General features: G+C 52.3%; 1 long non-coding RNA gene and 1 pseudogene across 1 annotated transcript in view; one reads left to right on the plus strand and one right to left on the minus strand.

Moving 5' to 3' along the window:
* Positions 1–27590, minus strand: part of LOC135983070 (uncharacterized) — an 85501-nt gene that overhangs the window by 54870 nt on the left and 3041 nt on the right. The gene's annotated exons all lie outside the window — the stretch shown is intronic.
* On the plus strand, positions 1283–27543 carry LOC103307195 (zinc finger protein 850-like; annotated as a pseudogene).

The following is a 27590-nucleotide window of genomic DNA, read 5'->3' on the forward strand; positions in this document are numbered from 1 at the left end:
AAGGGGGAACATATAGGTTTATAATGGTTTTAATTTTTCCCTGTAACACCTCAGCATGGTCTGGCCTGACCCAGAAGATTCAAAAAGGCTGCAGCCCATGAGCCCGGCTGGCAGGACGCAGCTACGTGCCCCTCCCTTGATGGCCACCTCAGTGGATGATTTGGTCAAGACCATGCTCCAATACTGCTCAATGATGTTGGCCAGGTTGGTGTTGAAATCAAGGTTGGGTCCCCCTGCTGCAATGGACAGAGATGGAGCGTCACAAGGGAGAGACAGCTGGGACCCCACTCGAGGGCAGTCCTGACTCCGAGCCCCCACTGCTTTAACCCACCATGATCCACACCCCTCCCAGAGCCAGGGATAGAATCAAGGTATCCTGATTCTGAGCCTCCCTGCTATAACCCACTATCCCTCTTGCAGAGCTGGCGATGGGACCCAGGAGTCCTGAGGCCCCTGGTGACCCTCCCTGCCCCAAACTACCTGTTCCAGGCCCTTCCCGTCTTCAGCCATCTTTAGCTGTTATCTTAGGCCGCCTGAACCACAGAGACTGGGCTTGCCCGCCTTTTATGTGAAACAGCTGTGAGAGATGGGCAGAGACTCAGCCACCTTAGGGGAGGTGCTGTGAGACAGAGGAAAAGTCCAGTGGAGAAAGGATGAGAAGGGGAAATGCTACCCCACAGACCAGCATCCTCTGCTCCAGAAGGCAGGGACGGTGCTGGCCTTGGGTTAACAGAGGTTAGGAGGTGCTGGGGTTAGGGGCAACAGGGTCAGTGCTAGTGGTCAAGGCTGGGCTGGCAGGGCTATGTAGCCACAACCTCTGCCTGGGCCCTGTCAGGTACTGGGAGGCTGGGAAAACTCTGTAGTGCCCCCTCTGGCTGTGACCGGGCCTGTGGGGCACTGGGAAGCTGGCAGGTCTCTGTAGCGCTCCCTCTGGCTGGGGCTGTATCACACACAGAATCCACCTCTCCCGCCCCCCCCACCCGGTACCTTTCCCAGCGAAGCGCAGCAGCACGGTGAGCTTTTGGAAGAGACGGCTGCGCTTGGCGACCCGGAGGCCCTTGATGCGCTTGACATTGGACCATTTGTTGTGGCCAGCGGAGGTGACACCTGAGGTGTGCAGGGCCCGGCACAATGAGCGGGGGACAGGGGCAGGGGCAGCTGATTCAGTGCCAGCACCGAGGCCAGATCACGGCATCTGAATGGGGCACCTGCCCTCGCCATGGGTGTGAGCTTCTGAAACACATACACACACAGTACAGCCATGTATGAGCTCCTGTAACACTCATACACACACAGCCCTCCGCTAACACACACATTACAGGGGATCACACCCTAGGCTGTGATCCCTTGTAACAAACGCACCAACATCACACAGCTTAGCAACAAACATACCACACAACCAGACCCTTGTCTTACTGTGACACACACACACACACTGCACAGCCTGGCCGGGCCCTCTTGTACCCACTAGTCCCCGCTCCCCTCCCAGAGCCGGGAGAGAACCCAGGAGTCCGGGCTCCCAGCTCCCCACGGCGCAGCGGTGCCCCATTCACAGCCCAGGGGCAGGGACCGGGCTGCCCTGTAATGGTCCCCTCCGCCCGGGCTCCAGGTGCCGCGAGCGCCCCCGGCGGCCGGACTCGGGACCCAGGCGTCCGGGGCCTCCCCCGGCTGCTGGAGCTGGCGGCGCAGGCGCGGGGCCGAGCGGGGAGCACAGCGGGGCTGGATCAGGGCGGGTCCCGGCTGCAGCCCCAGGATGGGGAGCGGGCGAGAGGCGACCCCGGGGAAGCACCAGCTGCGGGGCGGGAAGTCGCTGCCTGGAGGAAGCGGCCGGGGCCGGAGCCGAAGCCGAGCCCGGCGATGGCTGCAGCGGGGCCGGCGCAGGTAGGACGCGGGGTGGGGACTCCCCGGCCATGCACTGGCTGGTCCCGGCTGGGGGCCGAGGGGGGGCCGCCCCAGAGCCCCGTGGGGAGCCGAGGGCGACTCCTGTCCCCGGCCAGCAGGGCCCCGAGTCCCCGGGGGAGCTGTGCGGGGTGGGGGGGAGTCTCCCTGGGTCACAGCTGCTGGGCCGGGGGGTCCCTGGGAGTCGCTCCCCTAGAAACCGCGTCCCCTGCTGAGACTCCGGGCTGGGGGCTGGAGCGGAAGGTGCTGAGTGTGTAACGCTTGTGCCAGCAGCTCCAGGTGGCGTTCGAGGACATCGCTCTGTATTTCACCCGGGAGGAGTGGGAGCTCTTATCCCAGCCAGAGAAGCATCTGTACCGGGACCAGATGCTGAGGAATTACTGGGCCCTCGTTTCCCTGGGTAAGGACTGATTTCCCTTCATTTATTCACAGCTGTAAAACATTTGGGTTCCCTCGAGGCTTTGGTTGCCATGTGCCACCTATCACTGAGTGGTGGCACATGCCAGCCCCTTTCAGGTCAGCTCGCTGTTGGAGGAGAACTCAGGGCTACAGAGCCTGGGGCTAATCTTAGTGTAACTTGTTTATTTGCATTACCTACCTCAGTCAGGGCACATCGGTGGTGTTTGCAAACAGCCCATGACTAACAATCTCTTCCAGGAATCCCAGCCAGACATTGAGGGCAGCAACTCTGCCTCAGGACCTGACTCTAGTTAGACAAATAAGGCAGGGAAAAAACGCTGCTGCTGCAACAGCTCCCCACCTCCCCCAAAAGAACGAACATAGTAAATTTAACAACTGTACAGTTGAGCAATGCAAAAGAACTGGAATGTCTGTGTAACGGCGCCGCCTGGTGACACCTGCCATGACACGTTGTGGCTGATGTGCCTTAATGACATGCCCGAAACGTTTCAACAGCCATAAGATGGCAAAGGAGCAACGTTCCCTTCTTCCAAAGTCTTTCCCATGAGAAATGTTTCAGGAGACAGTTGGGTAAGTGAAATAATTTACTCTGTCTCTTAATCTGAGACGAATGGGTGTTCACTGGTGTTTCTGTGGGTTAAAGGAAATCCATGTCACGCAGTTGTCCTATGGAACATAGTGACACAGGATAGCATAGAGGCCAAGGTGTTTGCAGAATGGGATATTTCTATGGAACAGCTAGAGTTAGCCCAGCAAGGCTTTAAACTCGGCCCGCACTGCAACGTGAGACGGGGGTTGTAGACGTTGCTGATTCAGAGTACGAGTGAGAGACCGGACGAAATCTCCTCTAAGGAAGAACAGGAATACTTGTGGCACCTTAGAGACTAACAAATTTATTTGAGCATAACCTTTCGTGGGCTACAGCCCACTTCATCGGATGCATAGAATGGAACATATAATGAGGAGATATATATACACATACAGAGAGCAAAGGTGGGAGTTGTCTTACCATCTCTGAGAGGCCAATTAAGTAAGAGGGGGAAAAAAAAGTTTAGTCTCTAAGGCCTTGGTTACACTTGCAGCTGTACAGCGTTGTGAGGTAAACCTGTCTCCCTACAGCTGAGTAGGGAAAGCGCTGCAGTCTGTCGGCACTGACAGCTGCCAGCGCAGTGGCTGTGGCGTGGCCACACTTGCAACATTTGCAGCTGTGTTGGGAGCGGTGCATTATGGGCAGCTATCCCAGCATTCATGTGGCTGCAACGTGCTTTTCAAAACGGGGGGAGAGGGGGGTGGAGTGTGACAGGGAGTGTGGGGGGAGAGAGTGTGCTTTTTGGAGCACTCTATTTTGCAAGTTCCAAACGCCCAGCCCCCTGCTCATTCATTCACTCAGTCAAAGCAAACAGCAAACTGTTTGCTTTTTCTCTGTGGTATGAGCTTTGAAACCAGCACTTCCATTTTCCTTCAGCCAGTCACAACAATGGAGAGGATTGGCCACTTGACAAGGTGATCAGTACAGCGCTGCAGGTTGATTCCTGGTACACACTCGCAGGGGAGAGTCGCAGCCACTCCGCTGTATCTCTTATGCTTCTTGGGGAGGTGGAGTAACTGCAGCAGTATACCCAGGGAGATACAGCGCTGTACGTGTCTTGCCAGTGTAGCTGGTCAGTGAGTTACAGCGCTGGGGGCGGCTTTACAGCGCTGTAACTCGCAAGTGTAGCCAAGGCCTAAGGTGCCACAAGTACTCCTGTTCTTTTTGCGGATACAGACTAACACGGCTGCTACTCTGAAACCTCTAAGGAAGGTTTATTTCATTACTCTCCTGCTTGGGATCTCTTGCGCTTTCCTCTAAAGCAGCCTGCGAGTTGGTGTCCTGTCGTGCCAGGTGCTGCACAAACATATAAATGAGTCCCTGCCCCCAAAATTTAAGTAATAAAACTTTCCCCCCAAACAGGCTCTTTGGGTTCCAAACCGGACTTAATCTATCGGATCGAGATAGGGGAGGCAGAACTCTGGATCCGGGATGCCGAGGGCTCCAGGGTAGACTCTGGGCCTGAGAGCCCCTCCTCAGGTGAGTCATAATAATCCAGTTCCTTCTGATTTACACACCTGCTAGCGGAGCGCTTCTTGATGTAGACGGTAAAGGCAGAGCGAGAGTCACTGGCTGGGAACTGAAGAGAGACAAATTGAAGCTGGGAATTAGGGGCCAGTGTTTATCTGGGAGGGGGAATAAACCACTGGGAGAGCTCCCCTCAGGACAGGGTGGATTCTCCCTCATTGGGAGTCTGTCAGTGGAGATGGGGCGACTCTCTCTCAAAGCTTCACTCTTGTTCCACCAGCAGTTACTGGGCCGGAGTCAGGAATGACTGGGGGAGAGTTTCTGGCTGGGATAGGCAGGAAGCCAGGCTGGATGGGCACAATGAGCCTGTCTGGCCTTGATAGCTATGAATCTTAGAAATCATCTCTGCACTGAGACAGGACTAAGTATTACCTAGTCCATCCTTGACAGGTGTCTGTCTAACCTGTTCTTAAAAACCTCCAATGATGGAGATTCCACAGCCTGCCTAGATAATTTTGTTCCAGTGCTTAACTACCCTCAGAGGTTGGAAGTTTTTCCTAATCTCTAACCTCTATTTCCCTTGCTGCAATGGAAGTCCATAACATCTTGTCTTGTTCTCTGTGGATAAGGAGAACAATTTATCACCCTCCACTGTAACAATCTTTTATGTCCAGGAGGAGTGTTATCAGGGGTTTCCCCCCCACCACCTTCTCTTCTCCAGACTAAACAAACCCAGTTTTTTCACTTTCTTCATAAGTCATGTTTTCTAGACATTTAATCAGTATTGTTGCTCTCCTCTGACCCTCTCCAATTTGTCCACATACTTCCTGAAGTGTGGGGCCCAGAACTGGACACACTAATGGCCTAGCCTATGTTTGTTTTCCTCTGCTTTCCCATGTATTTGTAAAATGCTTAGTTTTTTTCCCTTTACATTACTAGTTTAGTTTTGTTTTTTGCCTTGGCCTTTCTAATTTTCTCCGTACATGCTTGTATGTTGTTTTTTAATACTCATTTTGTAATTTGACCTACTTTCCACTTCTTGTATGACTCTTTTTTTGAACTTCAGGTCATTGAAAATCTCCTGGTTAAGCCAGGGGAGCCTCTTAAAATACTTCCTATTTCTTCTATGCATTGGTAATCTCTGACCTACATATGATGGGGCCTCATTTGAGGGGTGCTGAGGGAACGAGAGAGATCTCCATGGTGGGGAGAAGTTTTTTGGGGTCTCATTTATCTAGTGGGTAGGACAGTGCAGTAAGATTCAGAAGATCTCGCTTCAGTTCTAGAAGCGAATCAGTACAGCTCCACCATGCCTCAGGTTCCCCAGCTGTGTAATGGAAAGGGCATTGGGGCTGTGAGCAATGTTCCCTCTCATTTTTTCCATCCATCTGCAGAATACATTTTGTTATGTGCACCGAGGTATGTGCGCCACCAGTAGAAAGAAAAAAACTAGATATAATGTGTATATTTTAAAAGTTACCATAGGGATAATTACTCCAGCCAGGAGACGTTAGGTATTTGAGAACTCACTAATTAAATTTAATTAAATTTAAGTGCAAGAGAAATAAAAACCATGAAATGCATAGATCAGTCAAAACACTAAAGTCACACACACTTAGGAAGAATAAAATTGCAGAGAATATATGTGCATTATAGGAAGTATCAAGAAGTAACAATAATACAACAAGTATGTGTTCGGAGATGAGTGTGAAAGAGCCAGAGACTGTGTGTGTGTGTCTGTGTACCACACAGAGTCAGTCTGTGTGCTGGCTGCTGGTGAAATTTCTGAGAGACGCTGTGTGCTGTCTCTAAGACATTCACTGAGAGCTCTCCTGAGCCCTGTCTCCCCTGCCCTCACTCTGAGGAGACGGGGTACATGGACTAGTGGCGGGGAGGAGGGGAGAAAGAGAGAGACTGTGTGAGCTGGCTGCTGGGGGGCAAACAAGCACCTGGGTAGAAAGATAAGCCTGTGCAGCCATAGACCACAACACCTTCTAGACTTCTCACACCTCAGAAAATCATACCAACGTAAGGGGCACCCTAGAGACTTTTCAGATGGCTTTTCATGCCTCTGCCCCCTGCAAGAGCATCCCAGAGTCACTGGCCCTTGGCAGAGAAGGTGCTGTCCTCTCCAGGTTCCCACCCCACCCCCTCTCTGCCACTTCACTTCGCACATGACCTCTCAGACTGGAGAAACCTGTCCAAGGAGAAAGCTGGGAATGACACAGGGCAGGATCAGTCACATATGACTAGTGTAAGGTGATGCCACGCAGAGGATGCCATTGAGTAGAGCAGATCTCTAGCACTTGCAGTGTTTCACTGTAATAATCTAAAACTGCCCCACGTGCCAGGCAGTTGCTGTGGGGGGAGTGGACACATTTGGGGGCCAGATTAAATTGTCCTGCGGGCCATGACTTCGAGTACCCTGGTGTATGGGCTGGGTGTGAGGGAGAGGGTGGTGGGATGGCCTATGTCACATCCCTTCTCCTTCTGCTCTTTGAGGCATGAAACCTTTGTCACTTACATTGCTTCAGTGTCAGTGCTTAGCACAGCCCTCAGCCCTAATGCGTCTGTGACTGTCTGTAGACCACAGGCTGGGTGGCACCATTCACCCCTTCCAGCTCAGCAGTGCCACGGATCGGGTTGTGACACAATGCAGACATGTTTTCCAGGTTACATCCCACAAACCCTGAGTGACTGCTCATCCCCTCAAATCCTTCCCACACACACACCTCCCCCCCAAATCCTCACCTTCTTGAGGATTTTAGTTTAGTTTTAGTTGTGCACAAAGACTGACACCTTAGGCCGACAGTAAATGATTTTTTCAAAAGGAATTCCTAGAAACAGACTCACTCCCCCACAGGAATAAGCTACAAAAAAGTAAATTTTATTGAAGAAAAAAAAAGCAAGAAAAAACATCTGGAAGATTAGGCTGCTGTTAGATATTTAAAAAAACAACAACTGCAAGGATTAAACACCAGGAATGGCTTTCTTGGGGTCTAGCTTAAAGGTTACAAAAACAAAACAAAAGCACCTGTTAGCACAGACGCCTCCACAAGCCCAAAATAAAGAGTTAAACCCGATCGCGTCTAACTAAACATTTCCTGTTCTACTTACATCGCTGTAGTTGCAAATGAGAAAGTCTAGGTATGGGTATTGATGATTTTCATACCTGGCCCCAAGCTTCTTACACCACAGCTGCTGCCCTGTCTCTCCAGCCGAGAGAACAACAACAGAGAGACAAAGGGGAAGTTTTTACTCAATTTTAAAAATTTCTAACCTTCCCATTGGCTCTTTTGGCCAGATGCCCACTCACTTCGTCTTACCTAAGTATAGCAGTGAGACTCCTTAACCCTTTACAGGTGAGGCAAAGGGAACAGCTACTAAGGATTTTTATAGCTGACTGGCTGGGTGTACTACCGCCCCCCGCCCCCCCCCCCAAATACAACACCTGCCCTTCTCCTCGCCCTGCCCAGGGGGAACTTGCTGCCCAAAGAAGCTCCCTTCTCCCAGAGCTGCAACCCTAACCCCGGCCTGGTGCAGAGGGGTTGGTGTGGGGTAGTGCAGTGGTTCTCAACCAGGGGTCTGGGGTCCCCTAAGAGGCCTTGAGCAGGTTTCAGGGGGGCCTCCAAGCAGGGCCAGCATTAGAGTCGCTGGGGCCCATGGCAGAAAGCCCAAGCCCCACCGCATGGGGCTGAAGCCCAGGTCCCCGAGCCCTGCCACTCAGGGCTGAAGCTGAAGCCTGAGCAATGTAGCTTTGTGGGGGTCCCCATAGCCTGGGGGCCCAGGCAATTGACCTGCTTGCTACCCCCTAATGCCATCCCTGGCTTTTATATGCAGAAAACCAATTATTGCGGCACAGGTGGGCCATGGCGTTTTTATAGCATGTTGAGGGGGGCCTCGGAAAGAAAAAGTTTGAGAACCCCTGGGGTAGAGAAGATCTGGGTGGCAAGGCCATACACTGAAATTTGACCCCCCTGTCCCCCACCATCATGACTGTAGGTGCCGGCAAATCTGAGTGGCACTGGAACCCCGCAGGCCAGGTCTCAGTGCCCGGAGCAAGGTGTTGGGTCCCGCCCTGTCGGACAGGAGCCGCCAAAAACAGTCACAGACAAATGGGGAAATCGCTCCATCTGTGACATTTTCCATCCTTGGCAAACCTGCAGCCCTAAACATGAGCTAACACCGGGATTGTCTCTGCTCTCTCCAGCAGGGCATGGGGTACCGGGAAGAACAAGGACACGGTCTGAATGTGGGGAGAACATGGCAGGAACGCAGGATCCCATATCCCACAGGGGAATCCATGCACAGAACACCGTCCATCCCCGGGGTAAACTCAGCCAGAGACCAGACCTGGCTACACACCAGAGACTCCCCATGAGCCAAGGTCCCCATCACTGCGTCGACTGCGACAAGAGGTTCAGGAACCCCTTTGCACTGACGCAGCACCGGCGCACGCGCACCGGGGAGCGGCCGTACTGCTGCGCTGACTGTGGCAAGAGCTTTGCAAAGAACTCAGCCCTGAGAACACATCAGCGCAGGCACACCGGGGAGCGGCCGTATCACTGCACACACTGTGGCAAGAGCTTTGCAGAGAGCTCAAATCTGAGAATACATCAGCGCACGCACACCGGGGAGAGGCCGCACCGCTGTGCTTACTGTGGAAAGGGCTTTGTACAGTTTGCACACCTGAAAAGACACCAGCGCACGCACACCGGGGAACAGCCGTACAGCTGCACTGACTGTGGCAAGGGCTTTGCCCAGAGCTCAAGTCTGAGAACACATCAGTGCACACACACGGGGGAGCGGCCGTACTGCTGCACCGACTGTGGCAAGGGCTTTGCAGAGAGCTCAACGCTGAGAATACACCAGCGTGTGCACACCGGGGAGCGGCCGTATTGCTGCACTGACTGCGGAAAGGGATTTGCACATAACTCAACTCTGAGAAAACATCAGCGCATGCACACCGGGGAGCAGTCATACCGCTGCAGTGACTGTGGCAAGAGCTTTGCAGAGAGCTCAAAGCTGAGAATTCACCAGCGCACGCACACCGGGGAACGGCCATATTGCTGCAGTGATTGTGGCAAGAGCTTTGCAGAGAGCTCAAAGCTGAGAATACATCAGCGCACACACACTGGGGAGCAGCCATATCGCTGTGCTGACTGTGGCAAGGGCTTTGCACAGTTTGCACACCTGCAAAGACACCAGCGCACGCACACGGGGGAACAGCCGTACAACTGTACTGACTGCGGCAAGGGCTTTGCGCAGAGCTCAAGACTAAGAACACACCAGCGCACGCACACCGGGGAGCGGCCGCACTGCTGCACCGACTGCGGCAAGGGCTTTGCCCAGAGCTCAACCCTGAGAATACACCAGCGCACGCACACAGGGGAGCGGCCGTACCACTGTGGCGATTGCAAGAAAAGCTTCAGCATTGCCAGTACGCTGACCAGACATCAGCGCACACACACACCGGGGAGCAGCTGTATCGCTGTGCCAACTGTTGTAACAGGTTCAGCAATGCCAACAAGCTCACCCAGCTCCAGTGCATGCACAACCGGGGAGTAGCCGAATCGCTGCGCTGACTGTGGCAAGGGCTTTGCACGCAGCTCAAACCTCTGAAGACATCAGCGCACACACACCAAGGAACGGCCATTCCAATGCACTGTCTGCAGAAAAATCTTTGCACAGAGCCAATACCTGAGAATACACCAGTGCATTCATGGCGGGGATCGGATGTACAGGTGTGCTGACTGTGGCAAATGCTTTGCTCACTTGGGCAACCTCACCTGGAACCAGTTGACTCACCAGTTTACACGTCCTTCTGCCACCACCAGTGCCCGAGGGGCTTCTGGCAGCTGGCGGGCCTGGCACAGTGCCAGCAGAATCATACCAGGGAGTGGTCCTGTCCCCATGATGCCCAGCAGAGACTGAAGGGCAGGGAATGGGACTTAACTGAGCAGTGTGGGGAAAAGCAGACAGATGGGGGGATTTTAGAGTAGATGGTCACAGCCTACTCCATTAGGGTCCCCCTACATCTAGGTGGCATCCAGCCAGGTCTCTCTTTCTGTCAAACTCCCCCCAACACATAAAGCTGTGAGGCAGCCAGGACAATCCCTCCCCACCCCCCATCTAGATGGGACTGAATCAGGAACTTCCCCCCCCATACCTACCTCGTTCTCAGACGGGGTGACTCTTAGGTGACATCTGGAGATGGGATTTGCAGTCCTTTCTCAGCATGGATTGGTCCGAGGGGCGGGAGAGCCCAGTGCGTGTGATTGAAAGAAGACTCAGGAACTGCTCATGCCTTCTAGTTTAAATAGAAATGTGATGAAGAAAAACTACGTACTTAATGCGTAACAAAGGTCTGTCTAACCAGGTGTTTCTTTGCTATTAAAGAAGCTGATGCATTTGAATGGTGTGTGGAGAAGCCAATGTGAAGTGTAAATCTTTAAAATAAACCAGCCCAAATGTACTAAGGCCTGACTGACCATGATGCCTGATGAACTGTGTGATTGGTAGGTGCGCACAGAGGGTTTTGTATTACTCCTTGGGGAATTCTATGCCCCCCCCCAAAAAAAAATTCTGCACACCATATTTTAAAATTCTGCATATTTTATTTGTCAAAATAATGCAATATAATCACACTAGTTTCAATTATTTTGATAGTTTATTTCAAATTACCTATCAGCAACTATGTTTGTAACAATACAAACAAAAAAGATTCAGGAAGTGATTTTTCACAAATAGACTCCTTACTAGACATTTAAACACAGAACTTTGAGTAATAATTCATTCAAACTACAATATTGAAACGTATTTCCCGCACCCCTCAGAAGCAGTGCAAAGGCTTGGGGGAGCCAGGGGTAATGAAGGAGCTGAGGGAGAGGGAAGTAATTGCTGGGAAGGAGCCTGAAGTGAACTTTGAGAGTTGTTGGGTGTGGGTGAGAGAAGTATGGAAGAGGCGGTTTTCGAGGGAGAGGGGAAGAGTGATTGTTAGCGATTTGGGGAGCCTCCCCTATTGAACCCTGGCTCACCCTTGGCCTCTCCGATTGAGTCAAGCACATCTGTTCTCTATCCCCGTGTATCCCTGCATCACCTCCATCCCTGTGTGTCCCTGCCCCCCTTTCACACCCATGTGTCCCCACATCCCCACTTGCATTCCGTTCCTGGCTCAATGTTACCTCACTAGCTCCTGACACACACACACACACACACATGGAGCCCCATGTCCATCTCCCCCATATTCCTTCCCTCCACAGCTGACCCCATGGGCAGAGAACTGTGAAGTATCCTCTGATTCCCTCTTTCTCTGGCTGGCTGCTCCAGATATAAGCCAGTGTCCTCTCTTCTGGTGCCACAGCACCCCCTAGAGGGAAATAGGTGTAATTGCAGTGCTTCTTCAAAATCAATTATTCTGGGCTGGGGTGAAAAATAATATGTGGAGCACATGAAGTTTGTGTTTGTGGAGTGGCGCAGAATTCCTCCATGAGTATCACATATGAAGTGACATCACTGACATAATCATTGAGGTGTGGGGAAAAATCAAGCTCTGGTACAGAGGTGCGTAGAGCTGTTAGTGTTCTTTCATCAACTGTTCTCTCCTCTTAGCCATGCCCACAGACCGCGCAAATGAATCAAATCACTGTATGTGTCTCTGGTGAACTACTCCAAGGACAGAGCTATCCAGGAGTGGAAAGAGACTTTCCATAGAGATTGTTGGAACTTCTAGATGGAAATTTCTGCTAGGGATGTAAATACTGTTTTAAAAGTTACCGTTTAAATGATTAAAATGTCATTTAAATGGTTAACTGTTTAAGCATCTGGGGTCCATCGGGCTGGGGCTTCTCTGGCTGGATGGTGCTGTTCCGGCCGGGCAGCGCTGCTCCGGCCGGGTGCCGTGTCTGGGACTGATCTGGCCGTGCGGTACTCCTGCAGCCGGACAGCACAACTGGGTCCACTCCGGCTGGTGTACTGACTTTGCGAGTGCTTTTTATGTAGCCTGTTGTAAAACTAAGCCACTCTCTAGATGAGATGGTGTACCCCCTGGAAGACCTCTGCATACCCAAGGGGTACATGTACCCCTGGTTGAGAACCACTGACCTAAGTGATTTGCCCAAAGTCACAGAGGGAGCAAGTGGCAGAGCTAGGAATAGAAAACAAGAATCCTGTAGCCCAGCCCAGCCCCGTAGCCACAAGCTCAGCCTCGCTCTCTCATTCAAGGCTCCGAATGCCCCTCGGCATGGTCTGGCCTGGCCCAGAGAACGCAGCAAGGCTGCAGCCCATGACCCTCTCTGCCCCAGGAGTTGGGCTGACAGGACCCAGCTACCCCTCCCTTGATGGCCACCTCAGTTGACGCTTTGGGCACTGCTCAATGATGCTGACCTGGTTGGTGTTCAGATCAGGGTTGGGTCCCTCCTTTGAAATAGGACAGAGAGGGGGAGACATGGTTGGGATCCCATTCCAGGGCAGTCCTGGCTCCCAGCCCCCACTGCTATAACCCACCAGCCTCCCCTGCCCTCACAGAGCCAGGGATAGAACCCTGAGGCCCCTGGAGACCCTCCCTATCGCAAACCACCAGTCCCAAGGCCCTTCCCCTCTTCAGCTGCGTGAACCACAGGGACTGGGCTGCCCCCCCCCCCCCCCGGGAAGCAGATACCCAGCCACATTAAGGGAGGTGCTCTGGGGCAGAGGAAAGGTCCAGTGGAGAAAGGATGAGAAGGGGAAACACTACCCCACAGAGCAGCATCCTCTGCTCCAGCAGCCAGGGAGGGTGCTGGCCTTGGGCTAACAGAGGTTAGGGGCAGCAGTCAGTGCTAGTGGTCAAGGCTGGGGTGGCAGGGCTCTATAGCGCCCCCTCTGGTTGGGTCTGGGTCCATGGGGTGCTGGGGGTCCCAGCAGTCTCTCCATCACCCCCTGTAGCTGGAGCAGGGCTGGCAGGGCTCTGTAATGTCCCCTCTGGCTGGGGCTGTGTCACACACACAGTTCATCCCTTCTTTCTCCACCGTAGCTTTCACAACGAAGCACAGCAGGGTGAACTTTTGGAAGAACCGGCTACGCTGGACATCCGGAAGGCGCTTGATGTATTTGACCTTGGACCACTTGTGGCCGGCATAAGTAGCATCTGTGGTGTGCAGGGTATGGCCCAATGGGCGGTGACCAGAGGTAGCCAGCCGGGGTGTGAGCACCAAGGCCGGAACACAACATCTGAATGGGGCAGATGTCCTCCCCATGGTGCTGGGCAGGGACATGGGTGTGAGCTCCTGAAACACACACACATTACATGGCTGAGTGAGAGCTCCTATAACACACCCACACACACAGAGCACAGCACAACTCTCCTGAAACACACACACAATACATCCATGTGAGAGCTCCTGAAACCACAGGGGCTAGAATTAGGGGTGCTGTGTGACCCCCTGGTTTGAAGTGGTTTCCAATCCATACAGGGTTTACGGTTTGTTTCACTGGCTCTCAGAACCCCACACGATACAAAGGGCTCAATTCCCGCACCTTGCCTGTAACACGCACAGACACAGAGCGAGCGCTGCTCTGACACACACACACCATACACAGCCTGGGGGGGTGATCTCCTGTGACACACGCACCAACATCACACAGCCTAGCAACAAACACACACTACACAGCCCCGATCTTTGTCTTTCTATGCATACACTGCCCCACTAGTTCCCCCTCCCCTCCCCGAGCGAGAACCCAGGAGTCCGGGCTCCCAACCCCGCGCAGCCAGCTCCTCACGGCGCAGCGCCCCCTCACAACCCAGGGGCGTGGACCGGGTTGTCCTGTAACGGGCTCCTGCCGTCCGGGCACCACGTGCAGTGAACCCCGCCGGCGGCCGGACTCGGGACCCAGGCGTCCGGGGGGCTGGGCCGGAAGGTCCCTGCGCTGAGGCCTCCCCCGGCTGCTGGAGAAGGCGGCGCAGGCGCGGGGCCAAGTGGGGGCGCAGCAGGGCTGGAGCGGAGCGGGGCCAGCCCAGACACCTGGGTCCCAGCCCGGCCCGTAGGCAGGGCGGATCCCGGCTGCAGCCCCAGGGTGGGGAGCGGGCTGGAGGCGGCCCCGGGGAGGCACCAGCCGCGGGGCGGGAAGTCGCTGCCCGGAGGAAGCGGCCGGGACCGGGGCCGAGCCTGGCGATGGCTGCAGCGGGGCCGGCGCAGGTAGGACACGGGGCAGGGACTCCCCGGCCGGGCACTGGCTGGTCCCGGCTGGGGGTTGAGGGGGGCCAGGACCCGGGTCCCTCCCGCGCTAGTGACCCCGGGGCTGGGGGCTGCAGCAGCCGGAGCGCTGGGGCCGGGGGGCGGCTCTGGGGCCCCGGGGCGGGGGGGCCCTGGCCGGGCGGACACGCGGAGCCGGGTGCGGCCCCTTCCCCTGAGCGAGGCCCCGGCCGGGCAGAGGAGCCCGGAGGCGCCTGAGCTGGGGCGGGAGCGGGGCTGAGCACAGGCCTGGGGCGGGGGCGGGACTCCGCCCGGGGGGGGAGGAGCCTGTTCCCGGCCCTGGGATTTGGGCCCCGCCCAGCGCCCCGCCCCAGAGCCCCGTGGGGAGCCGAGAGCGACTCCTGTCCCCGGCCAGCAGGGCCCCGAGTCCCCGGGGAGCTGTGCGGGGTGGGGGGGAGTCTCCCTGGGTCACAGCTGCTGGACCGGGGGGTCCCTGGGAATCGCTCCCCTAGAAACCGCGTCCCCTGCTGAGACTCCGGGCTGGGGGCTGGAGCGGAAGGTGCTGAGTGTGTAACGCTTGTGCCAGCAGCTCCAGGTGGCGTTCGAGGACGTCGCTCTGTATTTCACCCAGGAGGAGAGGGGGCTCTTATCCCAGCCAGAGAAACAGCTGTACCGGGACCAGATGCTGAGGAATTACCAGGCCCTTGTTTCCTTGGGTAAGGACTAATTTCCCTTTTTTTACTCACAGCTCTGAGTTCTGGCAGGTTTCCTTGATGCCTCAGCTGCCATGTGGTGGCAAATGTCAGCCCCTTTCAGGCTGATTTCCTGTTAAAGAAGAAATCAGGGCTACAGAGCCCGGATTTAATCTTACTCTAACATTATGTACCTCAGTCCTGCAACAGAGGTGGTTGTGAACAGCACATGAGCAACAACCGCTTCCAGGAATCCCAGCCCAGACACAGAGGGCAGCAACTCTGCCTCAGGAACTGACTCTAGTTAGACAAATAAGGCAGGAAGAAAACTCTCCTGCTGCTTGTAACAGCTTCACACCTCCCCAAAAAGAATGAACATCGTAAATTTAACAACCATACAATTGAACAATGCTGCATCCTAAGCAAAAGAACTGATAGGTCTGTGTAATGGAGCCACCTTGTGCCACGTGACTCAGCCCCCAAAGCAAATTGAGAAGGTTCCATAGCTTTAGAGTATGAACCAAACTTGCCTGGTGGGAGAGGGGAAGAAGTCTCCTCTAAGGAAGGTTTATATCATTTTTCTTCTGCTTGGGATCTCTTGGGCTTTCCTCTGTCGCTGCGTGCAGTGTCCCGCTGTGCCAGGTACTGTGCGAACACACCCTGACCGACATCGGGGCCTTGTCACACCCAGCGCTGCGCAGACACACCTTGACTGAGATCCAGGCCCTGTTGTGCTGGGTTGCACCAACATATAAATGAATCCCTGCCCCTAAAACTTTAGTGAAAAACGGATTCTTTCCCCCAAAACAGGCCATTCAGATTCCAAACCAGACTTAATCCACCGGATCGAGATAGGGGAGGCAGTGCTCTGGATCAGGGATGCCGAGAGCTCCAGGGAAAGCTCAGGGCCTGAGAGCCCCTCCTCAGGTGAGTCATAATAATCCAGTCCCTTCTGATTCACACAGCTGTTAGCAGAGGGCTCCTTAATGTAGAAGTGTAACCAGGGGTGCTCTTGGGTGACACAACTGAGAGTATCAATTCAGGACGACCTGCTTGGAGCAGGGCAGTCACAGCCCAAGGCTGGGGGTCCTTCACTACTAAGGCACATCAAACCAGCCAAACAGAGAGGATTTTGGTTTCACCCCACTGGCTAACCAGACAATTCCAAGACAAATACAAGCAGTTCCCTCAGATAGCCCAGTTCCCTTGTATCACCACCAGTAGCACTCCATATAGGAACCAATGGTTATGAAAACCAGTATCCCCAGTTAAAGAAAAAGGTTCTCCTGATCCCAAGGGACCAAGCCCCAGACCCAGGTCAACATACAATTCAGATTTCACCCACAAATCACCCTGTTGCCAATCCTTTAAAATCTGAAGGTTTATTCATAAAAAGAAAGAAATACAAATGAGAGTTAAAACTGGTTAAATGGAATCAAATACATAAAACAATTGCAAAGGCTTGGTTCAGGCTTATTTCAGGCTTGATGGAATTACATCCAATGCATGGATGGGTCATTCAGTCCTTTGTTCAAAACTTCACTTGTAGAGAGGTTACTCCGGAGATAAGGATTGGAAGCATTCCTACTTTCCAGGTTTCCAGGGTCTTTTATACCCTCTGCCATGTAGAAGGACCCCTTTGTTTTTACTGTGGAAAATCACAGCAGCAAGATGGAGTTTGGAGTCACAGTGAGCTTGTCTGGCCTTGATATCTATGAATCATAAAATTGTAGGCCTAGAAGGGATCTTGGTAGATCATCTAGTCCAATCCCCTGAAGTGAGGCAGGGCTAAGTATTATCTTTCTAGATCATCCTTAACAGGTGTCTGTCCAACCCAGGGGTGGGCAAACTTTTTGGCCCGAGGGCCACATCTGGGTGGGGAAATTGCATGCAGGGCCATGAATGTAGGACTGGGGCAGGGGGATGGGGTGTGGGAGGGAGTGTGGGAGGAGGTGCGGGGCGTATGAGGGGGCTCAGGGAAGGGGGTTGGGGTGCAGGAGGGGTGTGGGGTGTGGCAGGGGACTCAGGGCAGGGGGTTGGGATGCAGGAGGGGTGCGGGGTGCGGCGGGGGGCTCAGGGCAAGGGGTTGGGGTGCGGGGTGCAGGAGGGGTTCGGGGTGTGGGCTCCGGCTCGGCGCTGCTTACCTGGAGTGGCTCCGGGGTGGCAGCAGCTCCCGCCTGCCCTGTCCCTGGCCTGGCGCTGCTCCAGGAAGTGGCCAGCACCACGTCCCTGCAGCCCCTGAGTGAGGGGGGGCACAGGGCTACACGTGCAGCTCTTGCCTGTGGGTACCTCGCCTGAAGCTCCCATTGGCCGGGAATGGGGAACTGCGGCCAATGGGAGCTTCGGGGGAGGTACCCACAGGCAAGAGCAGCGCGCGGAGCCTCTACCCCTCCCCGCCCCCCCCCCCCCAGGAGCCGCAGGGACGTGGTGCTGGCCGCTTCCTGGAGTAGCATGGGGCCCGCGGCGCCACAGGCGTGGCAATCCCGCGGGCCGGATCCAAAGCCCTGGGGGGCTGGATCCAGCCCGCGGGCCGTAGTTTGCCCACCCCTGGTCTAACCTGTTCTTAGTAACCTTCAATGATGGAGAGTCCACATCTTCCCTAGGTAATTTGTTCCGGTGTTTAACTACCTTACACTTAGGAAGTTATTCCTAATCTCTAAATGTAAATCTCCTTTGCTGCAATTTAAGCCCATTGTTTCTTGTCCCGACTTCAGTTGATAAAGGGAACCATTTATCTCCCTCCTCTTTGTAACAACCTTTTACGTACTTGAAGACTGTTATCAGCCTCCTCCACCCTTCTCTTCTCCAGACTAAACAAACACAATTTTTTCAACCTTTCCTCATAGGTCATGTTTTCTACACCTTTAATAATTCTTGTTGCTCTCCTGTGGACGTCCCCAATTTGTTCACATCCTTCCCAAAATGTGATGCCCTGACTGGACACAATACTCCAGTTGAGGCCTTACCAGTGCTGAGTAGAGTGGAAGAATTACTTCTCGCATCTTGCTTGCAACACTCCTGCTAATACATCCCAGAACGATATTTGCTTTTTTTTTCCTTATAAAGTTCCATTATTGACTCGTATTTAGTTTGTGATCCACTATAACCTTGGATGGTTTTCTGCAGTACTCCTTCCTAGGCAGTTATTTCCCCTTCTGCATTTGTGTAATTCTTTATTCCTACCTAAGTGTAGTACTTTGCGTATGATCTTATTGAATTTCATCCTATTTAATTACGACCATTTTTCCAGTTTGTCAGGATCATTTTGAATTCTCATCCTGTGCTCCAAAGGGCTTGCAACCCCTCCCAGTTTGGTATCCTCTGTAAACTTTGAGTGTATTCTCTGTGTCACTGTCCAGATCATTTCTGAAGATATGGAGTAGAACCAGACCCAGGACAGATCCCTGAGGGAACCCACTCAATATGCCCTTTCAGCTCATTTGTGTACCATAACAATTACTTTCTGAATGCGGTTTTCCAACCAGTTGTGCAACCACCTTATAGTAGGTTTCCCTATAGTAGGTATGAGAAGGTGATATATTGTAGATTTTTCTGTATAGTAGGTATGGGCGTTTCACTGTAATGTTCTAAAACTGTCCCGCTTTCCAGGCAGCTGCTGCTGGGGCAATGAACATATTTGCAGGCCAGACTAAATCATCCTGCAGGCCACCCCTTGGAGTACTGTAGTGTATGGGCTGGGTGTGAGGGAGAGGGTGATGGAATGGCCTTTCTCACATCCCCTCTCCTCCTGCTGTCTCAGTGGCATGAAATGTTTGTCACTTACATTGCTTCAGTGTCAATGCTTAGACACCCCTCAGCCTTAACACATGCTGTGACTCTCTGTAGATCAAAGGCCCACTGTGTGGCAGCCATTCACTCCTTCCACCTCAGCAGTGTCACTGATTGGGTCGTGAAACAATACAGACATGTTTTGCTTGTTACATCACACAAATCCTGAGTGACTTGTCATGCCCTTAACCCCTTTCCCACCACCCCAAACCCCCCACCTTCTTGAGGATTTTAGTTTACTTTTAGTTTTGCACAAAGAATGAAACATCAGGCCCAAGGTGAATGACTTTAGAAGGAATTCCTAGAAAAGGACTCACTCCCCACAGAGGAATAAACTACGTTGTTCTAAGCAGCTTTAAACTGGTCTCACTGCATTCACATGAGTGGATTGTAGCCCCTCAGCTAAGTAGTTTCAAAGCAATATAGTTAAAACAGCACAAAAATTGGTAAACCAGGCCTCATGCTATAAAGGAGGAGAAAGTGAAGAACCAGCAACATGTAAAATTTAGTTGGGGTTGGCCCTGCTTTGACTAGGGGGTTGGACTTGACTAGATCAGAGGTTCTCAAACTGTGGTCCGCGAACTCCATTCAGGTGGTCCGTGGATAGTTCCCTTTAAACCTAAGAGTATTCCCGTTGACTCTTAAGTAGTAAGCAGCACTAGGTTTGGTGGTGTTACTGCTTGGTGTTTTGTATGATAAAGACCTTATTTGCAAGTTCTTTGAGGCAGGGATCTGTGTGCAAACTCCAAGCCATGTGTTAATGTGGTCCAAAGCCTATAAAAACTCAACGAGTGCACTGAGAGTTTTTGAGTTGGTGACACACACAACACAATGTGAAACCAGGAGAACTTTGCCTGTTTCTACGAGGCTCTGTTGCATTTGCACAGCGTGGGTCCTAAACACTCATTTAAAATACCCATAACCAGACACTTGATATTTTACTTCCCTTTGTATTTTCAGTGTTGTCACTTGTTTGTTTGTGGTTTTGTTTTTGCTGTTTGTGTCACTTCATTATTTATTTTTACTGTTCGGTGCGTGTGATGTATTAGTCAAATTTACAGTGGACATCTCAGAGAAATTGCATAAGCCTGAGCAAATGGCTTTTACTCCCTTTTTCAGTATCAGAAAATATTGTATTAATATTTGCGATGAGAACATGAATATTTCTAGTTGACTCAGAGATTTGTTTAGCATCTTAAAGCTGAACTATGTGTGCAGATCATATGCATGCAAGCGAGATAGTTAATTATTATTAAGGTGTTTTTTTTAATATAGCGCTTTTATCCAAAGTGCTTTACAATAGTTAGCTAATGGCACAAACAACATTTGGAAAGATCATTAAGTGGTCCACCAAGACCCTCAGGAATTTTCAAGAGATCCATGAAAAAAGAAGTTTAAAAACCATTAGACTAGATGAACTCCTGAGGTCTCTTCCAACCCTAATCTTCTATGATTCTGTGAAAATAAAAACCTCTGATTGAAAATAAACCAGGGACACATTTTCAACTGTGTTAGCACGTAGGGGCCCAAGTCCTGGATCAGGGCCCCTTTTTCCAGGTCCTGCCCGTTGCCTGGGCAGACTACAGTTTAAGCACAAAACAAGACTCACGAGGTGCTTGGCGCACATGAGAACAGGTGCCAGGTGCTGCACAAACAACATAGGGTAGAACCACCCTGAGTCAGGCGGCAGATTTGTTACGGCATTTCGTATCAGAAATTACAGAGCAGTTACCTTGCCTGCATATTTATACCTGCCTCTGGAAATTTCCATTACATGCGTCTGACGAAGTGGGTATTCACCCACGAAAGCTTATGCTCCAATACATCTGTTAGTCTTAAAGGTGCCACATGACTCTCTGTTGCTTCTTAGAGCAGTTACAGTAAATGTAGTAAAAGTCACAGGTCACTAAACTTACTGAGACGGCTCCATGATTTTTAATAAAATCTCCTCCTCCTCGCCCTGCCCAGGGTGCACCAACCGCCCAGCAGGTCCCCCAGCGCAGCAGCCCTGACCCCAGCCTGGTGCGGAGGGGTTGGGGTGGGCTAGAGTGGATCTGAGTGGTAAGGCCATTCACTGAAGTTTGGCCTCATTCCCCTACCATAATGACAGGAAGGAGGGGCAAATCTGAGTGGCGCTGTAACCCTGCACACCAGGTCTCAATTCCCAGAGCGAGGCGTTTGGTCCCGCCCTGTGGGACAGGTGCCACCATTGCAGGGTGAGGCACCCATCTAAAAAACAGTCATGGGCAAATGGGGAAATCACTCCATCTGTGACATTTTCCCCATCCTTGATAAACCTGTAGCCTTAACCGTGAGATAACACGGGGATTGCCTCTGCTCTCTCCAGCAGGGCTCGGGATCCTGGGGGGAACGAGGACACAGTCTGAGTGTGGGGAGAGCATGGCAGGAACGCAGGATCCAACGGCCCACAGCAGGATCCATGCACAGGACGCAGTCCATCCCCGGGGTAAACTCAGCCAGAGACCAGATGTGGCAACACACCAGAGACTCCCCATCGGCCGGCGTCCCCATCACTGCATCGATTGCAACAAGAGGTTCAGCAACCCCTCCGCACTGACCCAGCATCGGTGCATGCACCCCAGGGAGCGGCCATACCGCTGCGCTGACTGTGGCAAGAGCTTTGCAGCGAGCTCAAAGCTGAGAATACACCAGCGCACACACACCGGGGAGCGGCCATACCGCTGCGCTGACTGCGGCAAGGGCTTTGCACAGATTTCACACCTGAGAGTCCATCAGCGCACACACACCGTGGAGCGGCCACACCACTGTGCTGAGTGCGGCAAGGGCTTTGCACAGATTTCATACCTGAGAGTCCATCAGCGCACGCATACCGGGGAGCGGCCACACCGCTGCACCGACTGCGGCAAGAGCTTTGTACAGTTCACACACCTGAGAACACACCAGCGCACACACACTGGGGAGCGGCCATACCGCTGTGATGATTGTGGCAAGAGTTTCACCAGTGCCAGTGTGCTCACCATACACCAGCGCACACACACTGGGGAGCGACCGCACTGCTGCGCTGACTGCGGCAAGGGCTTTGCACAGATCACACAGCTGAAAATGCACCAGCGCACGCACACCGGGGAGCGTCCGCACCGCTGTGCTGACTGTGGCAAGGACTTTGCACAGATCGCACAGCTGAGAATGCACCAGCACACGCACACCGGGGAGTGGCCGTATCACTGCACCAACTGTGGCAAGAGCTTTGCACACAACTCAAGCCTGAGAATACATCAACGCACACACACTGGGGAGCGGCCATACCACTGCACCGACTGCGGCAAGGGCTTTGCACAGCTCGCAGACCTGAGAGGACATCAGCGCACACACACTGGGGAGCGGCCATACAGCTGTGATGTGTGTGGCAAGAGTTTCATCAGTGCCAGTGTGCTGACCGTACACCAGCGCACGCACACCGTGGAGCGGCCACACCGCTGTGGCAACTGTGGTAAAAAGTTCAGCAGTACTGACAAGCTGACCCAGCACCAGCGCACCCACACCGAGGAGCAGCCGCACCGCTGTGCTGACTGCGGGAAGGGATTTTCACAGATCTCATACCTGAGAAGACACCAGCGCACGCACACCGGTGGGGAACGGCCACACTGCTGTGCTGACTGCGGCAAGGGCTTTGAATATATCTCAAACCTGAGAGTACACCAGCGCGTGCACACCAAGGAGCGGCCATACAGCTTTCCCAAATGTGGCAAGAGCCTCAGCAGCGCCCATGCAGTGACCAAACATCAGACCACGCACACCGGGGAGCGGCCATTCCAGTGCAATGTCTGCGGCAAAAGCTTTGCACATAGCTCATACCTAAAAATACATCAGCGCATTCATACCGGGGAGCAGCCGTACAGCTGTGCTGACTGTGGCAAATGCTTCTCTCAGTTGGGCAATCTCACCCGGCACCAGGTCACTCACACCAACACCCTTGTGTAACTGCCAGGGCCAGAGGGGCTTCTGGCAGCCGATGGGCCTGGCCAGCACGAGCAGATGCAGACCAGGGAGTGGTCCTGTCCCCATGATGCCCAGCAGAGAGACTGTGGGGGCAGGGCAGAGGACTTTGCTGAGCAGTGTGGGGAAGAGCAGACAGGTGGGGGGATTTTAGAGCAGATGGTCACAGCCTACTGCATTAGGGACCCCTGCATCTAGCTGGGATCCACCTAGGATATCCCCTCCTCTCATCTCGCTGGGATCCAGCCAAGTCTCTCTCCACACACATATCTAAGTAGGATGCAGCCAAGACACATACCCCACCTCCCCATCTAGATGGGACCCAGCCAGGATCTTTCCACCACACCTACCCTGGTTCCAGCTGGGGGTGACTTTTGGGCAACATCTAGAGGTGGGATTTGCAGTCCTGTCTCAGCATAGATTGGACTGAGGAGTGGGGCAGGACAGCCCAGTGCGTGTGATTGGAAGGAGACTCAGGAACTGCTCATGCCGTCTACTTTAAATAGAAATGGGATGAAGAAGAACTACGTACCTAATGTGTAACAAAGGTCTGTCTAACCCGGTGTTTCTTTGCTATTAAAGAAGCTGATGCTTTCAGATGTCATGGGGAAAAGCCTCTGTGAAGTGTAAATCTTTAAGATGAACCAACCAAAATGTTCTAAGGCCTAACTGAACACGAGGCCTCGTGAACCATGTGACTGGCAGCTGCACAAAGAGTTTCCCATTCTATGCTAAAAAAAATTAAAAACGTAAAATTCTGCATATTTTATTTGTCAAAATAATACAATAGAATTAAGCTAATTTCAATTATTTTTCTAATTTATTTCAAAATACTTGTCAGCAACTGTGTCTATAACAGTACAAACAACTAAAAAAGATTCAGGAAGTGATTTTTCACAAATAGATTCCTTACTAGACCTATTAACACAGAACATTGAGTAATAATTCATTTAAACTACAATGTAGAAATGTGTTTCCCGCACCCCTCAGAAGCAGTGCAAAGGCTTGGGGGAGCCCGGGGTCATGGAGAAGCTGAGGGAGAGGGAAGTAATTGCTGGGAAGGAACCTGGAGTGAACTTTGAGAATTGTTGGGTGTGGGGGAAGAAGTATGGAACAGGGTTTTGTAATGGGGGGGGGGGGGGTGAGGGAGAGGGTGATTGTTAGAGAGTTGGAGAACCTCCCTTATGGAGACCTTGTCACACCCTGGACCTCACCCATTCAGTCAGACACCTCTGATCCTGTCCCCATGTGTCTCTGCATCCCCACTTGCATTCAGCCCCTGGCTCAATGTCACCCCACTAGCTCCTGTGACCACCCCCATCCCCAGCAGCCCCATATGCCTCACTGTGTCCATCCCCTCCTTGCCCCCCCACATCGCTTGCCTCCACACCTGGCCCCATGGGCAGTATGCTGTGAAGAATGCAGCCTCTAGCCACCTCCCTTTTCTCCAGCTGTGAGCCAGCTGCCCTCTCTTTTGGTGCCACAGCAGCCCCTAGTGGGCAAAAGGTGTAATTACAGTGCTTCCCCATTGAAATCAATTATTCTGAGGTGAAAAGAAATCTGAAGGGGCTATGAATTCTAAGCTAGGACAGATATTCCTCCAGAAATATCGCATATGAAGCAACAATATTGGTGTTGTTGCCTGCCCTAAAGGGCTCGAGGGGACAACAATGGTCCGTCGCCCGGTGTGCTTGGCACCAATAAAGACACCGAGGGGAGAAAGCAAGCCAAGTTTATTTCAGAGCTCTGAAATGGCACTAGGAGACCAGCATGTCTCAAATCCAGTGCAACAAATACAAATAACTTTTACCTTTTATACTCCAAACTGTTTACATACATCTCTTTGTTTGGCTGTTCCCCCTTACCCCTCCCTTCCAGACAACTGTTACAATAAGCTCTACATAAGCTTGTGAGAAAACTTTCTCAATCTTTGCGACCTTGAGTTAGACGCCTGCAAACTAACTACCCCGCTTCTTATCTCTATTATTTCTGCTAGTGTGAGTGAAACTGCAGCCATCTGCTAAAAACGCTGACCAATACATTTCTGCTTCAGCCTACTTCAGAGCATGTAAGCAGTTAGCATAGAAGTAGGTGAGAGTTCCCAAGATGGAGTTCTGTGGTTCAGATAGGCCCAGAGCAAAAGAGCTTCATCGGCACTTGTGGCCTTCCACTCTCCCGAGTTACCTGGTAGCTATGCCTAGTGGACCCCAACAATCCCTCCTTTGAGAACACTCAACAAACCTTTGTCAGAGTTTTCTCATACTCTAAAGACAGAATGCGATTAAGCTTCATGCAATCAGGATTATCAATGAGAGGGTATAAGGGAACTTCTGGGGTATGGGAGGTACAAATCTTACGTATGAGCACTTTACAGCAAATGAGCAAAAGAACAAGAACAAAACATACCACAACACCTGTGAGCAAGATGCGAACAATGTTTCCCCCTATATCCCCTAGTTCTCCTAAACCAGGTATCCAACCCCAAAGGGAATCCAAAATAGTGGGTTCTCCTTCCTGGGCCTTCCACTGGTTAAAGGCCCGTTCAGCTGACAAGATGTGCTTGTTAATGTCCTGTGAAAACTCTGGGACATAGGTACAACACTCTTCTCCAATAAGGGCACATACAATTACAACAACTCAAATGCCCAGAAGATAAGAAGAATTGTTGACACTAAACAAGTCAAAAAATAACAAGACCAAATACATAGGCCAGGTCGGCCTTCTGTGAGAAAATAAAACCAATGCTCAGGGTTCTCGTGGGGAGTATGCTGTGACTGTTCAGAAAGATCACAACGCATTCCCAGCGACCCTTACTGTCTTTTGAATAACAGCTTAAGTCCCAAATCGTCGTTAGCAGTCTTCTCTGCAGGCTGGACAGTCCACTGTTTAGGAGCGGGCACTGCTTTCAGTCGAGAGTGATGAATCCAGTTCTTGTGTCCTTCGACCTTTGCCGCTGTATGGGTGACAAGCAGGACGGTGTGGGGTCCTTTCCACTTCTCTTGGAGAGGCTCGTCCTTCCAGGTTCGCACGAGAACGGAGTCACCAGGCTGCAGGGAGTGGACCGGAGTATCCAGCAGAAGAGGCTGTGAATCTTTGGTATACCTGTGAAGAGAAGAAAGAACAGCAGACAGAGAGCACATGTACTGAGACAAGAAACCACACCCCATTTCCCATTCCCCTGCCAGAACTGGGGTACCATTCATAGGCCATACTCTTCCAAACATAATCTCGAAGGGACTAAGCCCTATCCTACCCTTAGGGAGAGCACGAATGCGAAGTAACACAAGGGGCAAGGCATCAGGCCACTTAAGAGAGGCCTCCTGACAGACCTTTGAGAGGTGTCGCTTGAGTGTCTGATTTGTGCGTTACACTACTCCACTGGCTTGTGGTCGCCAGGGTGTGTGGAGCTTCCAGGGGATTTGCAGAGCACTTGATATCTTTTGAACCACTTGAGATGTGAAGTGTGTTCCATTATCAGATTCCATCCACTGAGGAAGGCCGAAGCGAGGAATGATTTCCTTGACAAACTTAAGAGCCACTGTCTTGGCAGTGTTGTTGCGACATGGGAAGGCCTCAGGCCATCCGCTGAATCGATCCACTAAGACGAGAAGGTACCTGTACCTTTGGGTTCTGGGAAACTCAGTAAAGTCTATTTGCCACACCAATCCTGGGCCTGGGGTAGGTTCCAGGGTGGCTGGTGGCACTGCTACTCCTGGTCGAGGGTTATTCTTTTGGCAGATTAAACATTCAGCTTGTACCTGTGATACTAGGGGTTTAAGTCCGGAGGTTAGAAAATATTTATTCATGAGCTGGGTAAGAGCCTCTCTGCCTGCGTGTGTGGTCTGATGCAGTTTCTGCAACACTGGTTGAATCAAGCCCTTGGGCAGGAGGATTTTTCCCTCTGTGGAATAAAGCCATCCCTCTTTTTCCTGGAGACCGAGACTGTCAGCCAGGTTTCTGTCCTCTTGGGAGTACTGAGGGGCTGCAAGCTCACCCACTGATGGGATGAGGGCATGCATTTGGGCATTCTCCTCAGTTGCTGATTTCAGGGTAGCAGCTCGCTTAGCTTCCCTGTCTGCTCTGGCATTACCCTTGGTTACATCTTGATCTTCCCTTTGATGGGCTTTGCAATGCACCACTGCTACTGCTGAGGGGAGTTGTACTGCTTCTAACAGCCGGAGAATTTGAGCCCCATGCTTGACAGGAGAGCCTTGGGCTGTTAGCATTCCCCTTTGCTTCCACAAACCAGCGTGAGCATGCAATACCCCAAAAGCATACTTTGAGTCAGTAAAGATATTAACCCGTTTGTCTTTTGCCAGCTCGAGTGCACGAGTCAGGGCCACTAGTTCAGCAAGCTGGGCAGATGTTCCTGCCGGTAAACTCTCAGCTTCCACGGTATCATGAAGAGACACAATAGCATAACCAGCCCTCCTTTGCCCATCCACAACAGTACTACTGCCATCCGTATACCATTCCAAGTCAGCATTTGGGAGTGGCTGATCTTTTAGATCTGGGCGGCTAGAATACTGAACATCTATGATTTCTAAACAGTCATGTTCCTGCTTTCCTGTCTCTGGTAGCAGTGTA

Source organism: Chrysemys picta, chromosome 4 (genome assembly GCF_011386835.1).
Source record: "Chrysemys picta bellii isolate R12L10 chromosome 4, ASM1138683v2, whole genome shotgun sequence".
NCBI lineage: Eukaryota > Metazoa > Chordata > Testudines > Emydidae > Chrysemys > Chrysemys picta.